Below are 14,411 nucleotides of genomic sequence, written 5' to 3'. Positions count from 1 at the left end.
AACTTCTTAGTCAGTATCACTACTAACACCTACTGTGTATTCATGAGTATCTTCTCCAAGATGAGGCCACTCCACGTGCTTTTTAAATGTTTTTTTCAGTTAACAATCCACCTTTCCATGTCAATAAACTTTCACCTTTTATAATACTCAGTCAACATTCAGGTGACTCCAGTTTACTCAGAAAACATCACCGACAGCAGTTGTGTCCAAAGCCTGTCCCTAGGCCGGATGTGTGATTGTGCCCTCGGTCTCTCCTCACAGGTCCTACCCCGTCTTAATGGCTCTGGCTGGTCGGGTAGTCAGGGCCCGCGCCACACCTGCCCGCCCGCTCAGGCTCCCTCCTCTGCTTCTGCAGTGGAAGCCCGCCGTGCTGGGCTGTGGGAACAGGACCGGGCGTAAGGTTCGGAAAGGGAAGCGTGGGTGGTGCCAGAGCACAGGGCCCCACCCAGAAATGTGACCAAGAGTGACTTGGAGTGGGACGAGCAGGTGGGGAGGGGGTTCGCCCCATGCAGCCCCCAGGGAAGGCCTGGCCCGCCGCCCTTCCTGCTCCAGCCTCCTGGGCCCCTGGGCCCAGGTCACTGCCTTCCCAGCCCTGCTCACCTGCAACCTCCCCCGAGGCCTGCCGCCCACACAGTAAGCAGGAGCTCCGCCACGAGTGCCTCCTGGGCAAAGGGCATCTTCAGAAGTATTTACAAATGGGCCCCGCTGGGGGCCGTCTCACCAAATGCAGGGATATTTCTGTGGGATGAGAACGAAGGCTGGGCTGTTCTTGCCTTGAGAACAACACCCTCCTTCCCACTGGCGCCAGATCCCCTGGGCTTTGAGCTCGGAACGCTGCCTCCCAGTGTTCTAGGCAGACACCGAGTATTTGAATCTTTGAAAAAGTAAGCAAGACCCAGGCGAGTCCCTCCCTCCCGCCTGTCCGCCCGCTCCCTTCCCTGGGCCCACTCAGCCCACACAGCTCACTGTGGCCCCTGCTTCCCTGGTGACCCCGCCCTGGATCCAGCCTTTCTGCCTTGTGCTTCCCCAATCTTCCCGTACGTACGTCTCTGCTCATCTTATCTCTGGCTCTTGCTCAGATAACACACCCTGGATGCCTCAGACTCAAGGCTCTGCCGCTCCCCACCAAGCCCTTTCGCACCCTGTCCCCGTCTTTGTTGGACATTCCTGCATGTTTGTCAACTGCTCTCAAGCAGAAATGGTCAGGACCCAGGGTGGGGTGCACTGCAGAGCCGAATCTCCCCACGCACACCCCCCCACTCCCAGCCCCAAGGCCTTACGTGGATGCACGGCTGCAAATGGGCGGCTGTCCTGGGAGGGCGACGCGCCTGCCTTGTTTCACCCCCGGTCTCGGGCCGAGGGCCTCCACCCTGGCGCTCCGGGGTGGCCTCCCTTGGAAGGGGCTTCATTTTCTTTGAGAGGAAAGATTCCAGCTCTGTTTCCTCTCTCTGACCACTGGGGCCATGACCCTACCACCCCCTCCCTAGCTGGGCCAGTCCCCTGACCAGGCCGCCTGGGGGGCTCAGACCGGGAGGGCACCATTGCCCCGTCCGCGTGGGCGGAATGCTCGTGGCTCCTCTAAAACCCGGCAGGCGGGGCTGCCCTGCCCTTCCCGGGGTCAGGTCCCAGGATGGGGTGCGGCCTGGCGCCCACAGGCCCTGCTGCAGGCCCCTTGGCCGCCACGCTAGCCCACCCGGCTCCGAGAGCCTCAGCCCGCGCGCCAGCACTGCCCGGCTTCTCGGCCCTTCTTGGCGTCGAGGATTCCCGGGGGGGGGGCCGCGTGGGTGGCCGCTGGACCTATGCTCAAGTATGAAACCAGAGGAGTAAGGAAGCCCCACAGCCAGTCCTCCCAAGAGCCCCCTCCTGCCCAGCCTCAAGGATTAGGTCACCCAGGAGCCTCGGAGCGTTCCTGCTGCTGTGGTGTCGGACCCCTACCCCTGGGCCCGCTCCTCCCGCGGCCCCTGCGTGCGAGGGGCTCCCCAGCCTCTGCCCACCCCTTCCCCTCTCCCAAAATGCCTTTCCACCCTTGAAGGGTTTACAGGGGGAGTAACAGTAACCTCCCTCCGAGGGTGGCTGTGATACTCGATCAGTTAATACACAGAAGTGTGTAAAGTCTTAGAAGTGTGCCGGGCACGTAGTGAGCACTCAGTAAGCGTTAGCTCATTAGTGTGTTACTTTGTTCCCAGGCCACGCCAACCAGACTGAACTCTTCCTTTTCTGAGCTCCTGCCATGCTTAGGGTCCCCAGCCAGCAGCTCCTAAAATGGGTCTCCATTCCTTGGACCTAAAGTTGCTTTGACCTTTTGGAGACACAGACCCGGGGCTCGGCCAGCAGGCCTGGCTGCCCCCGTGTGGGGCAAGGCCCCTGGGCAGGACCCCACCTACAACCACGCCGCCGCAGAGGGGAAGTTTCATATTTTGCAGTTTACAAAGCACTTTCCCATCTCTCTCTACTTTGTGGAGTAGACAGGGCGGAAATCATTAGTCCCATTTTCCAAACGGGGCCCTGGATGCTGAGAGGCAGGGAACACCTCACCGAGGTCACACACCAGTAAGTGGCCCGGTTAGGCCCCGGACCCTGCTCTCCTCGATGCCAAGCCCAGCACCTTTTCCTCAGCACCGTGCTGGGTCACAATCAGTTAAGTGCATATTCCTCCTTCTGAAAAGGAGCTCAGAGGCCAAAGGAATTAGAAACAGGCACCCGATGAAAACCAGACGCCCTGCTCCTTGTCTCTGGACCAACTCCCAGGAAAGGGAGGACAACGGATGTGTGGCCCCCGAGGCCCGGCCCGCCCTGTGAGCTCATCTCCTGGCAGAGGGAGCCTCCCTGAGAAAGGCCTGGAGACCCCGGGCCTGGGAAAGCCTCTCCCCAGAGCTGGGCCACACTGCAGGGCCGCTCATCTTCGGGGTCGGAACAAGGAGTGTCCAAGGCCAACCGTGTTGCCACTCACCCTCCCTAACCCCAACAACCCTGCCCACCCGGTGCTATGCCCATTTTTCAGATGGGAAAAGCGAGGCCAGGGGAGATGGGACTGCCCAGGCGAGCAAGCAGGGATGCCTGAGGAGGCTGGATGACAGCCCATGCCTCAGCCCTAGTCACAGCGGCGCCCGCCGGGGGCAAACCCACCCAAGACCTGGGGAAACAGGGCCAGCGCTGCCCATCACCCCTTCTAACCCCAGCCCAGAGGCGGGCCCACCACGAGGCCCCAGGCCCCACCGTCCATGGGCTCAGGGTCAGGGGCCCCCTTGCTGTTGCAGGAGAGACGTCAGCTCCCAGTTGAGGTGAAGGCCCTACTGGCAGTGGCTCCAGCAGGTCAGGGCCTGGGTGGGGAAGCGGGGCTGGGCTCCGTGAGAACATGAGAGGGGCAGGAAACAGGCAGAACGCAGGTCCACGGCTAGGGCGCCCAGGTCACCAGCCTGGAATCGGCCCCGGGGGGCCATTTCTGCAGCCAACTCCCCATCTGGATGATAGGACTGCTTGTGGGGCTGAGGACAGAGTCAGGCTCAGGCCCAGCCCCAGGCCTGCATGGGTGTGGATGTGTGGGCAGTGTCCCTCTCTGAATCCAAGTTCATGAGCCCAATCAGCGGGATTGTTTGCATTCATTTAACAAACATAACAGCCATGACCACAGAGTCGAAATAACAATGAACTCAAACTCCACCCCAATCCCAGCCCGCCCTCCAGAGTGGTGCTTCTAGAAGACTCCGTGAACTGAGCTGTGCCCACCTGCCCTCCCCCACCCCAACAAGCCCCATTCTCCTCCATCCACCAGGTGCACGTCCCCCGTCTGTGCCCCCTGCCCCCACTGCCCCTGCTCCAGCCTGCCCTGCACCCCACTTTAGTACCTTTCGAGGTGTCCTGTGACCAAGCTAAACCCAAACGCCCCTTTGTCACTCTAGGCTCTGTGTGGACGGGCCCCTACGCAGAGGTCTCCGGCTCATCGAGCTCATGGGCCTCGGCCATGCCGGCTTCTTACAGGGCCCCGCTCCCTCCGGCCACCAAGCTTCACACACCCTTCCCTCTGCTCAGAGCCCCCTTTCCTCCCCCCACTAGACAGCGCCTGCTGATCTCAGAGCCCACCCAAGGGACCCTTGCTCCAACACCCAGGCCCAGTGATCCCTCTTCCATGCCAGAATCTCTCCTTCATGGAAACTGTCACTGTTGCGATTAGCATCTGTCTCCCACTCTAAACGGTGTCCCCAGTACCAGCCCCAGGCTCGGCATGTGGAGAACAGCCGGTGGAGGGGCCGGCCTCTCCCAGCTCTGACCTCGCTTCCTTCCAGCTCCCACCCACCCACCCAACTCAAAGACACCTCCTCCAGGAAGCCTTTCTGTCTTTTCCTCCTCTGAGCAGCTCCTAGGGAACAGTCCATGAACCATGGTCACCTTGTCCATCTGCCTCCCCATATGCCTGTGAGACCCTTGAAGCAGGGCCAAGCCCTAGGCCCCGGCCAACCACAGTCTCTTCCCCTCACGCTCCCCTCAAACCTCTCAAGCCGAGGCCTCTGGAATGCACGGGCTTCCTCCCGTCACTTGCTGAACTCTGACAGCCCCTCTGAGAGGGATGGCTGGCGGCCTCCACTAGCCCCAATTTACAGATGACACTTCTGAGGCTAAGAGAAAAAAAGCTCAAAGTCCTGCATCGTTCCAAACATCCCTGTGCTGGGCGCTGTGTCGCCTGTTGGGAGGACGGCCAGCTTCAGGTCATGGGCCTTTCCTCACAGAGGCCCAGCCTTCCAGAGGGGAGATGGGGGCGGGGTGGGAGAACTTAATTATTTCAGTCAGCGTTGTATTTTATTTTATTTTATTTTTTAAATATTTATTTATTTACTTACTTACTTATTTACTCATTTATTTATTTAGCTGCGCCGGGTCTTAGTTGTGGCATGCAGGATCTTCGTTGCAGCACGCGGGATCTAGTTCCCTGACCAGGGATCGACCCCAGGCCCCCTGCATTGGGAGTGCCGGGTCTTAACCACGGGACTGCCAGGGAAGTCCCAGGATTGTATTTTAAAACTAACTCTTGAGCAGTTTGAACCACAGAGAAGTATGTAATTACACAAAAATGTTAAGATGCGATTTACAGTAATTGCCTTCTATTTGCCAAGTTCTGTTAGTCCCTTTCCCGCACCTGATCTTCTTTTCCTTCAAAATTTTCACAATAGTTCTATGGAACCAATTTTTCTTGTCAATAAAAACAGCAGGTGCTCGGGGTGAGGGAGGAAGGGCCAGAATTAGGTTTAATCCCCCCCCAGCGATGTCCCAGGTTCCAAAACACGGGGCTGGAGGTGGGATGGTCAATGGCAGGGGCAGGGTGGGGGCCCTCAGCACAGGGGCTGGAGATCGTGGCTGGGGTCAGCTTCCCGGGGTCTAGATCCTCCCTCCTCTACTTGTTTTGTTTTGTTTAAACTTTGACTTTTTTTAAAATTTTTATTAGAGTATAGTTGATTTACAATGTTGTGTTAGTTTCAGGTGTACAGCAAAGTGATTCAGTTATACATATACGTGAAGCCACTCTTTTTTAGATTCTTTCCCATATAGGCCATTACAGAGTATTGAGTAGAGTTCGCTGTGCTACACAGTAGGTCCTTATTAGTTATCTATTTTATATATAGTAGTGTGTATATGTCAATCCCAATCTTTCAATTTATCCCTCCCTCCCCCGTTTCCCCCTTGGTAACTATAAGTTTGTTTTCTACATCTGTGACTCTATTTCTGTTGTGTAAATAAGTCCATTTTCACAATTTTTTTTTTTAGATTTCACATATAAGTGATATCACATGATATTTGTCTTTCTCTGTCTGACTTACTCCTTCCTTTACTTGTGACTGCGAGACTTCCGGCAACTTCCTAAGCCTCAGTTTCTCCATCTTTGAAATGGGGACGGGAGCAGAACCTACCTCGTAGGACTGTTGTAAGGCCGAATGAGAGATGGAGTTGAGTGCGGTGCCGGGCAGAGGGCGGGTGGGAGTTATTGCTGCTGCCGTCACTGCTGATGCCACATTCTCCCTGAAGAGGTGAGAGGAGTCTTAGTGGAAGGTGCCTTTGGCCTGAGTCTCGAAGGTGAGAAGGGTTTCAGCAAGTGGAGATGAGAATGGAAGGTCGGTGTACGCAGGGAGATCTCAGCAGGTAAAGATGGGGAAGGACAGCTGAGTGCATCTCAGGAAATGGGGAAATTACTGAGGCCAAGCCCCTGGGCCTGGGTGCAATAATTGTCACAGGAAACACAGTATTTTAGTATTTAGTATGTGCCAGGCCCTGCTCTGAGTGCCATCCTCGTCCTCCCCACCACTGACGCTCACAGAACACCTGGTGCTGAGGCTGGTGGGGTGAGAGGCTCAGAGCCCCATCCATTCATTCAACAAATACTTAATAAGCACCTACTATGTGCACGGGCCCTGGAGAATCATAGGTGAGCATGGAGCTTACGTTGGGGGAGGGAGGGGAAGACAAATAATAGACAAACACGTAAATGAGATCATTTCAGATGGTAATGAAGGCTCTAAAGGAAAGAAAGCCAGATTCTGAAATCCAGAGCGACTGGGGAGAGGGGGCGCAGTGATCAGGGAAGGCTTATCCACAGAGGGGCTGTGAGAGCTGCAATCAGGAAATAATCTGGGATGAAGCATCCAGGCAGAGGGAGAGCGAAAGCAAAGCCCCAGAGGTGGGCTTGCCCTCCACGTGCCCTGCAGGGAGGAAGGCCAGCGTGGCCACAGGGTACTGAGTTGGGGGGCGGGGGGGGGATGTGTGACACAAGATGGGACTGCAGAGACAGGTGGGGACAGGTCACACCAGTTCATGTGGACCAGGTGAGACTTGAGATTTTATTCTGAGTGTTGTGGGAAGCCAAGAAGGGCTTACACGGAGAGGTGACATGATCTGATTTATTTTTAAAAGATCGCGCTGGCTGCCCCGGGGAGGACGGACCTCAGGAGTGAGCTGTGGACATGCCGTGAGCCCCATGCTGCGCCAGAGGCCCAAGGAGGAGCCCCCGTACTTTCTGTCCCCTCAGGCCAGGACACCTGTCCGGCACAGGTCTCTCGGGGCCACTGTGGGACAGACTGCTCCCAGCTGGCCTCGCCTGACCAGTGCGTCTTCCGCTCCAGCCCCTGGGATGGAGGGACGCCTGTTCTCTAGTTATCGTATTTCCTGGCATTCTTCATCTACCGGGGAAAGACCACCAGTGAGTTTAGAGGAAAGTAAATGACAGCATCAGAGGCTGTTTTTCCGCATTTTTCCAGGCCCCAAGGACGCATGAGGTTCACAGCATAAACGCATCAAACTGTTCGGTCGTAAGACGCTGGGTGCACTTAGAGCTGAGCAATAAGCAGCCAGCCGAGCTGTGCTCTGCAGCTCAGACCAGCGGGAAGACGCCTGGCTCAAGTCCTGTCTCTGCCCCAACTCTCTGTGCAACCTCTGATGATTTTACGGCATCTCTCTGGGCCTGAGACCCCTTCTCCAGAGCAGAGGATGGAGCTGATGCTCGCTCCCTCTAGCCCTTCCAGACCCCAGAGGCAGAACCTCCCGGAGTTCAAGCTTGCGGCAAGCCAGAGGCAGCTGCGGAGAGCCACCGGAGAGCCACCGGAGAGCCACCGGAGAGCCACCGGGTGATCGTGGAGGCTGGGGCCCGGGCAACCTGGCCTCTTCCACACTGTCTCGGCTGGAGAGACAGCAAGGACCTCATGGGACGTCGCCCCCTGGGGGGCAGCAGCCCTGTGTCTGCCCACTCCCTGGGGCACCAGTGGAGGAGATTCTTCCCAAGACATTCACTCGCAGTGGCAAGTTTTTGAAACATTAACCTATGTTATTTTTCCTCTTATTTACTTTCCTCTCTTGCCTCTTGCCTTGATCCAGGTGGCCCCAGGGAAGGGCTGTGACAGAGAAGGCAGAGAAAGGGGGGATCTTTTCCCGGCTTTTGCAGATCAAAAGCCTAGGCTTTCAGAGGAATGGAAAGAGCTCCAGGCACTCGTTTTGTGTAAGAGCCAGGCTTCCTGAGCCCCCCGCACCCCCAGACTAGGAAAGGATTCCCAGGGCAGCGGGGAAGCACAGAGCCAGAACAGGTACAACTGTGGGTTCAGTTGCAGGCCACCGCAATAAAGCAAGTCATACGAATTTTTGGTTTCCCAGTGCATATAAAAGTTATGTTTACACTATACTGTAGTCTATTAAGTGTGCAATAGCATTATGTTTTAAAAAAAGATACAGCTGTACACCTGACAGTAATACAACATTGTAAATCAACTATACTTCAAGTAGAAGAAAACAAACAAGTAAAAAACAATGTACATACCTTAATCAAAAAATATTTTATTGCTTAAAGGGGGGAGTGGGAAGAATTGGGAGACTGAGATTGACACATATTGATATGTGTGACACTATTGATACTATGTATAAAATAGATAACTAATGAGAGCATAATGTATAGCACCAGGAACTCTACTTAATGCACTGTGGCGACCTAAATTGGAAGGAAATCCAAAAAAGAGGTAATATATGCATATGTATAGCTGATTCATTTTGCTGTACAGTAGAAACTAACACAACATTGTAAAGCAACTATACTCCAATAAAAATTGATTTTAAAAATACTTTATTGCTTAAAAATGCCAACCACCAGAGAGCCTTCAGCGAGTCATAATGTTTTTTCAATAGTAACACCAAAGAGCACTGATCCCTGATCACCATAACAAACAATAATGAAAAAGTTAGAAGTACTGCAAGAATTGCCAAAACGTGACACAGAAACATGAATCGAGCAAATGTGGTTGGAAAAAATGGCACCAATAGACTTGCTCAACACAGGGTCGCCACAAACCTTCAATTTGTAGAAAACACAATCTTCAAAGCGTAATAAAACGACATGCCTGTATTACCACGGATTGGTGGTCCCTGCTGAAACTAGTGGCCTCCAAGTGCAGGCAGTAAGAGGATTTAAAAACAATGATAAGACTCCCTAAAAGTCTATATGCTTTTTTTTTTAATAGATCATTATTGGAGTATAATTGCTTCACAATACTGTGTTAGTTTCTGTTGTACAACAAAGTTAATCAGCCATATGCATACATATGTCCCCATATCCCCTCCCTCTTGAGCCTCCCTCCCACCCTCCCTATCCCACCCCTCTAAGTCATCACAAAGCACCGAGCTGATCTCCCTGTGCTATGCTGCTGCTTCCCACTAGCTATTTTACATTCGGTAGTGCATATATGTCGATGCTACTCTCACTTCGCCCCAGCTTCCCCCTCCCACCCCGTGTCCTCAAGTCCATTCTCTATGTCTATATACTATCACCATGCACCAGCCATTCTAAACAATGTCAGTGATAAAATACTCCTACCTGGAATATTCTCCTAAGTCCAAGTTGCAAACATCTGATACAGGTAATGTAGAGTTTTCATAATATACATGTAAGCTCCAAATTAGCACATGTTTATTGCTTATCTTTTAACAGGCATTGTATTCTACGTGGAAATTATTTCTAAGAACTCCCAGTTATACAGTTGGTCTCCAATGGGTTCATGTCAAGAGTAAGTTTGTCGTGAAGACAGGAACACAAAACTACTAATAGCAATCTTTGTAAACCCATGCAGGAAATTAGGAGGGCTACAGGACTAGAAGGTGGGAAAACATGGATATTAAATAGTTTATACAAAACGTTTCTTTTTTTTTTTTTTTTTTAATTTATTTTTGGCTGCGTTGGGTCTTCACTGCACGCGGGCTTTCTCTAGTTGTGGCGAGCAGGGGCTACTCTTTGTTGCTGCATGCACGCCTCTTAATTGCGGAGCACGGGCTCTAGGTGCGCAGGCTTCAATAGTTGTGGCACGCGGCCTCAGTAGTTGTGGCTCGTGGGCCCTAGAGCGCAGGCTCAGTAGTCGTGGCGCACGGGCTTAGTTGCTCCATGGCATGTGGGATCTTCCCGGACCAGGGATCGAACCTGTGTCCTCTGCACTGGCAGGCAGATTCTTATCCACTGCGCCACCAGGGAAACCCAAAATGTTTCTTTTGTTTTCTTTTCTGGCCGCATCACGTGGCATGCAGGATCTTAGTTCCCCAACCAGGGAACAAACCTGTACCCCCTGCAGTGGAAGCACAGAGTCTTAACCACTGGACTGCCAAGGAAGTCCCTGTACAGATCTTAAATGAAGTCTCTTAAACAAGAGAAAGCAGACATGATAATGGCTTTCCAGGATATAAAGGATTGTCACATGAAAGAAGAGGTTCACTTATGTCATATAGCTCTAAAAGGCAGAACTAGAGCTAATAGGTGGGAATAATAGAGGATACTTGCATGTATGTAAAAAGAAAATTGTTGGTTAAAGCTATTCAACAAAAGAACAGGCTAAGTACAAAGTAGAAAGCTTGCCAACGTTGAAAGTTTTCACATAGAAGCCACTGACTATCTGCTTAGATTGCTGTGAAAATTAAATTTGCTCACTATGTAAAGCACTTCATACTGTCTGGAACATAGATACAGCTCAATATACATTATCTATTATTACTATCACTATTATTATTACCTAAAAGTTTAGTAAAACTTGCCTGTAAAATCAGCTGGACCTTCTGATTCTTAGGGTTCTTTGATTTCTTTGGTTACTGTGCTAGCATATCTTTAAGTTTACTTGAGTCAATTTTACAGTTTGTTTTCTTTCATTTATCTAGTTTTTTTATGTTGTTTTGCTATAAATCTGTATACTCTATTCTGTTGTAATAAAAAACATTATTTTATCAGTGGCTTAAAAAAAAAGAGTAAGTTTGTGAAGGGGCAGAATCCTTGGAGCTGGCTTCAGATTCAGTTCGTCTCCAACTCCTGTGTGCTACGTACTACTGTGCTCAAACAGCAAATTCAAAGTAAACAACCAAAAGTGCTGTGCTTGTAAAAAGCAAGAAAGAGAACTTGAATTGCTTCATTTCTGTCATCTTAGGCCACTTGAGCTTTTCTTTGGGTTTAAAATTTTAAACAGTAAAACACTGTAAGGTATAATCTTTTTGTTTAGGAAGTGAACATTTTCATTCATACATGAAATATTGGACTGAATTTTAATATCTTTAAAGTTGAAATGTATTCTTTTTTCAACCGCTGATTGTTTTAAAACTAAAGAACAAATCAAATAAATAAAACAGTACATCAGTGGTACAATTTAGTAGTTGCCTAATTTTACCTTTTGCAGGTACATATTTCAGTTTTATAAAACTTTACTTCTGGCTGAATTTTAATTGGATAATTATTTACATAAGGTATTAATGTAGCAGATTATAACCAAAGGATCAGAGTTCATTAGGTAAATATACAAACTACTGAATAAATAGCTGTGCTTTTGTTTTTTTGCGGGTTTTTTTTTTATTAGAGTATAGTTGATTTACAATGTTTTGTTAGTTTTTGGTGTACAGCAAAGTGATTCAGATATATACATATATATATTCTTTTTCATATTCTTTTCCATTATAGTTTATCACAGGATATTGAATGTAGTTCCCTGGGCTATACAGTAGGGCCTTGTTGTTTATCTATTTTATATATAGTAGTTTGTATCTGCTAATTCCAAACTCCTAATTTATCCCTCCCCCACCCCCTTTTCCCTTTGGTAACCATACGTTTGTTTTCTTTTTTTTGGGGGGGTGTATCTGGTCTTAGTTGTGGCACGCAGGATCCTCGTTGCGGCATGCGGGATCTTTCGTTGTGGCACGTGGGCTTCTCTCTAGTTGTGGCGTGCGGCTTTTCCTCTCTGTAATTGTGGCGTGCGGGCTCTGTGGTTTGCGGCACGCGGGCTCTCTGCTTGAGGCGTGCAGGCTCAGTAGTTGTGGTGAGTGGGTTTAGTTGCCCCTCAGCATGTGGGATCTTAGTTCCCCGACCAGGGATCGAACCTGCGTCCCCTGCATTGGAAGGTGAATTCTTTACCACTGGACCACAAGGGAAGTCCCCATAAGTTTGTTTTCTATGTCTGTGAGTCTGTTTCTGTTTCATAAATAAGTTCATTTGTGTCATATTTTAGATTCCACATGTAGGTGATATCCTGTGGTATTTGTCTTTCTCTTTCTGACTTTCTCCACTTAGTATGATCATCTCCAGGTTAGTCCATGTTGCTGCAAATGGCATTGTTTCATTCTTTTTTATGGCTAAGTAATATTCTGTTGTATGTACCACATCTTCTTTATCCATTCATCTGTCGATGGACTTTTAGGTTGCTTGGTTATTGTAAGTAGTGCTGAATAGCTGTGTTTTAATGTGTGAATATCTGTGTGCTCTGATATTTATATTTGCCAGCAGGGTGTGTGTATTTCAATAAAAGAAAATGATCTTGACAGATAAATAAATCAGTGATCACTGTCTGCATTTCATTTCTTTTCTTCATTTCATTTCACAGTTGTTAATGAGAATAAGTTTTGTTGCCTACAGTAGGGAGGCGTTAAAAACGGATCCTCTCTGGTTATCAAATCCACCAGGTAAGCCACGAGAGAGACCAAGCCTTAGTGAGATGGCAAAGTCCTCAGATGGGTCTGAAGAATATGATAGCAGAGAGCAAAACCCCCCAAAGAAGAAACGGATGTGTGATAACATCTTAGGTGGTGTCACAGCAGAATCTCCCAGCCCCGCACCACGTGGGAGCAGCTGTGGGATTCTGTGCACCCAGGAGTGGCCCCGAGGTGGCAGAGAAAGCCCGTGAACTGGAGGCCTGCACAGGCTGATGGCCAGCAACAAGAGATGAGCTGGTGACCGGTGACATCAAGCACCAGACGCTCTCACCACACAAACCCCACCAAAGCCTTGGTTCTGAACAAGCCCCCCTGGAAGTTAGGCACAGCTCTGGACAGGAGAAGCCCCAAGGGGGCCGAGACTAAGTTTCCACCCCCCTTAGCAGAGTGAAGGCTTGAGACTGAAATTACATTTTATTTTCGTTATTTTAGTTATCATATAAATATTATATATTATTATTGTATGTATTAGGTATGTTTATATGTATATGTGATAAAATACATTACATATAAAATATATAAATATAAACTGTAACTATTTTAGTTATAAAAATAGAGATAGATGATAAATAAAGTTCTAGTTCGTTTCGTGAACACCTGTGTTTGAGGACGCTGCATCACCCTGATGGACGGAAAGTGATGTGGGTCCCAGCGGGGATAGTGTAGGCCGTGGGTGGAGGACGCAGGCCAGGGACTCACCAGGCTCCTCTGGGCGAGACATCGCTGGGTCTCAGACTAAGAGCCTGAAGGAGCCCGTGGTGGTCTTCTCTCCCCCTCCCTGTGCGTGTGGGACCACCGCAGCCCTGCAGAGCCTCTCGGCCAGCCAGCAGCAGAGCTGGTCCCTGACCCCCGTTTGCTGACCACGTGGGCTTATGTCCCCCCTGACGGCTGAGGGCAGGGCCGTCAGGCGCTGGGCAGAGGGACCTTGGCAGTGACCTGCCAAGTCCATAGTGGGCAGAAGCTCAGAGCAGGACAGACGTGGAGGGCAGGACCTGGTGACTCACTGCTGAACAAAGAGCCTGCAGAATTCAGCAATCAAGTGCACAAACTCCCTGCGAAGGGTCAGGAAGTGAATCGTGTCACATGCTGTCAACCCAAATCTGCTGCCCAAATCCCCAGAGCTGCCAGTAAAACGGAGGGGAAACCAGTTTGCACCCTGCAGAACAGGGCCTTCCATCACCTTTATTGTCCCCACCCTTGGAGGCAGCTGCCCCCAGAGCCAAGAACCTGCTGGTTCTGCCAGGCCCCCGGTCTCAGGAAGGCCCATCCCCAGCTCCCAGCCCCGCTCCACCCTCCCGCCCCCCCAAGTTTCAGCTCCAGGAGCCTGCCTGGCTGGGGAGCCAAGAAAAGTCTCAGATCCTCAGCGGGTTGAAGCCTGCCGCACCCCACCCCTCCCTGAAACTCCAGAAACAGCAAAAGCCAGGTCACTTTATACCTGGGTACAACCCGCAATTGATGGATGGGTAATGCGCTCACAGGAGGATGGCGCACGGCGGCCCACGTGAGCATCTCGGCTGGCTACTGCCCTCTTCTGTGGGTTGAGGGACAACTTGCCCCTGGGAAGGTGATCAAGATCCCTGCACAAATCAGATCCCCTATTCCCCACCCACCCCGACACCCTCCCACTCCCACCTCCCCAGCCCCGTCATTCACCACCACCAACCCCTCCGCAGAGAACGTCAATAGCAGTGGGGAGAGAAGCACATCTAAATCCAGGCGTTGGGCAGAAAGAGGTATGTAGTTGTCGAGTGGTTTATAATGGCAGAAAAACTGGAAACAATACAAGTGTCCATCAAAAAGTTACTGGTAACTTAAATTTTATTACATCCTGCAAATGCATATTCTGCAGCATGAAAAAAATCAAAATCTGTAAGTGCCGAGGTTTTGAAAGATATCCAAGACATATATTAAGTGGGAAAAGTGAGATCCAGAGCTGCGTA

This window comes from Balaenoptera borealis (assembly GCF_965194805.1).
Source record: "Balaenoptera borealis genome assembly, chromosome: 11".
Lineage (NCBI taxonomy): Eukaryota > Metazoa > Chordata > Mammalia > Artiodactyla > Balaenopteridae > Balaenoptera > Balaenoptera borealis.
The sequence above is the reverse complement of the archived record's forward strand: the minus strand, read 5'-3'. Positions refer to the sequence as shown.